The sequence below is a fragment of the Bufo bufo genome, chromosome 5, assembly GCF_905171765.1.
Source record: "Bufo bufo chromosome 5, aBufBuf1.1, whole genome shotgun sequence".
Classification (NCBI taxonomy): Eukaryota; Metazoa; Chordata; class Amphibia; order Anura; family Bufonidae; genus Bufo; species Bufo bufo.
In genome coordinates this window covers 13,783,447-13,786,897 of record NC_053393.1, presented here as the reverse complement: position 1 = coordinate 13,786,897, position 3,451 = coordinate 13,783,447, and positions in this window count along the sequence as shown.

Here is a 3,451-nt window from a genome sequence, read left to right as displayed (position 1 = left end):
ATATCTAGGGACTGTGTGGAGAGAGAAAAATGTTCAGGATTGTAGCTGTACCGACGTGTCAGGTCATCTACCCCTGCCTGGGTATGGGTCTCAGACACTAGGCTGCCATCTCCCCACTCAGCTCTTGTCACGTCAGGTATAACTGTCGTCTGGTCGCTACTAGTGGCCGCCTGAATTTTGCAATACCTTGACCTGGTAGCTTCCCTCTCGGAGTTGCTAATGGTCCCAGCACATACATCGCCTATGTCACTCGTGTCATTATTAACGCTGACCTCTAGGGGCACTGCCGAGTTAATCCCTACCTGGGACATTACTTTATTAACCATAAAACACTGTGGAGACTGCATGTCCACCTCTGGTACGTGTGATACACCCTCTAGAACTGCTACCCTTTCTTGCACGTTCACAGAGTAGGATTGCTCCACTCAGTGCTCACAACATTTATCTGCACTTCTGCATCCTTCACATGTTTTCCACCCGGGGGCGCTATTCCCCTGACCACCTCCTGCAACGGAAAGTGCATGTCATCATCACATATTTCACCTGTCATCACCTTTTCATTATGCCTTTCCGCAAACTTGGCACAATCGCTTTGCACCCTATCAGCACCATTGTTTTCAATAGGCAATATTCTTTCTCCATGGCGGTCAATGTGCAGCTCCCTTAGACCTTCATTTAAACGGGCAAGTACAGGTTCTGCAGAAGTTTCGTCACTATCTGCAGAAGAGTCTACCTTACCAATATCACAGCCCAACATCACAGTTCTCACTGGATACTCCCCCTCAGTCTCCTGCGCAGGCGCCTGGTTCACATTATAGGTCACACCTCTTTCATCTATCTTGCACCCGAGCTCACTAACCATAGAACCCTCTGGCACTGACACATTTTTCACATTTTTACCAACAGCGGAAGCTTTTTCCCCAGTCACAGCCTGCAAAGAAAATGGATTGACATCCTCAGACATTTCACAGGAATCCACAAGTCATATCATATCATGATCAAGTCAAAAAGTTCTTCTTGAACAATACCAGGTGAAGAAAATAAACCTTCATTATCGCTACATATTTTACAGAACTTCACACCTTCATCCGGAAATGCATTTAGCTTGACATCTTCCCTTAAAGGGACAGGTACAAATTGCATCACTGACTGCAGAAGTGTCTCCATTTCCTGACAACTCCCAAAGCGAGGGGAAAGCACTGCCCAATTTCCTATCCGGCAAGAGGGTATCGGCAACCCCAAGCTCATAAGTCCCAGTTTGCACTGGTGTCTCACACTCAGTGAGAGCCACTGGATAGTCCTGGAGGTCACTGCTATGGAGGTCACTGCTATGGGGGCGCTGTGGAGGTCACTGTTATGGAGGCGCTGTGGATGTCACTGTTATGGGGGCACTGGAGGTCACTGTTATGGGGGCACTGGAGGTCACTGTTATGGGGGCACTGTGGAGGTCACTGCTATGGGGGCGCTGTGGAGGTCACTGCTATGGGGGCGCTGTGGAGGTCACTGCTATGGGGGCGCTGTGGAGGTCACTGCTATGGGGGCGCTGTGGAGGTCACTGCTATGGGGGCGCTGTGGAGGTCACTGCTATGGGGCGCTGTGGAGGTCACTGCTACGGGGGCGCTGTAGAGGTCACTGTTATGGGGGCGCTGTGGAGGTCACTGTTATGGGGGCGCTGTGGAGGTCACTGTTATGGGGGCGCTGTGGAGGTCACTGTTATGGGGGCGCTGTGGAGGTCACTGTGGAGGTCACTGCCTCACAGGGGGCGCTGTGGAGGTCACTGCCTCACAGGGGGCGCTGTGGAGGTCACTGCTATGGGGGCGCTGTGGAGGTCACTGCTACGGGGGCGCTGTGGAGGTCACTGTTATGGGGGCACTGTGGAGGTCACTGCCTCACAGGGGGCACTGTGGAGGTCACTGCCTCACAGGGGGCACTGTGGAGGTCACTGCCTCACAGGGGGCACTGTGGAGGTCACTGCCTCACAGGGGGCACTGTGGAGGTCACTGCCTCACAGGGGGCACTGTGGAGGTCACTGCCTCACAGGGGGCACTGTGGAGGTCACTGCCTCACAGGGGGCCCTGTGGAGGTCACTGCCTCACAGGGGGCACTGTTATGGGGGCACTGTGGATGTCACTGCCTCACAGGGGGCACTGTGGAGGTCACTGCCTCACAGGGGGCACTGTTATGGGGGCACTGTGGATGTCACTGCCTCACAGGGGGCACTGTGGAGGTCACTGTTATGGGGGCACTGTGGAGGTCACTGTGATGTGTTTTTCGGGGTCAGTCGAGTTCTGAAGTCTCGGGCACTAATTACAATTCACACGTATTAGTCCTCCTGCACACGAACGTATGTGTTCCGTTTTGTGCATTGGGAACCGCAATTTGCGGTCCCCAATGCACGGAGAACGTTCGTGCGGCCTCCGGGACGGATCCAGACCGATTCAACTTGAGTTGGTCCGTGATCCGCCCGTTCCGCAAAAAGTTTGAGCAAGTTCTATCTTTTTGTGGAACGGAAGTACGGAACAGAACCCCACAGCAGCACTCCGTAGTGCTTCCGTTCCGCATTTCCGGACCCATTAAGGGGAATATGCGGTCTGCAATACGGCAACGGGACACACCTTAGTTTGCGCTGTGATCAGTGTCTGGCAGCTGCTTATCTCTTGTTGCTATGGCAATACACATGCTCAAGCAGCAAATGTCTTCTAACAGCAGCTGCAGCGCCATCTCTCCTGTCACGTGGGATGGCGGTGTACTGGAGCTCCGCATAGTCCACCCGATGCAGCTGCAACCGTGACCCCAAAGTGAACGAGCGTGTCACAGAGTGCCCCCATATACAGAGCCAGACATAGAGTGCCCCCATATACAGAGCCAGACATACAGTGCCCCCATATACAGAGCCAGACATAGAGTGCCCCCATATACAGTGTAGGACATAGAGTGCCCCCATATACAGTGTAGGACATAGAGTGCCCCCATATACAGTGTAGGACATAGAGTGCCCCCATATACAGTGTAGGACATAGAGTGCCCCCATATACAGTGTAGGACATAGAGTGCCCCCATATACAGTGTAGGACATACAGTGCCCCCATATACAGTGTAGGACATACAGTGCCCCCATATACAGTGTAGGACATAGAGTGCCCCCATATACAGTGTAGGACATAGAGTGCCCCCATATACAGTGTAGGACATAGAGTGCCCCCATATACAGTGTAGGACATACAGTGCCCCCATATACAGTGAGTCCAAACGACCATAAGAGCCCGGAGCACATACTGGGACTTGCAGTACTACACCCTCAGCACGGCCTGGCTGGAATCCATGGACTCGGTGACGTCATCACGTAGGGGCACTTCGGGCCAGTCGCTAGGTAATCGCTCTATAGCGGAAGTGGAGAGTTCAGTGCGTGTGACGTCACGGCCCGCAGAGGCGGAGCGTCATCGGGCGGGAG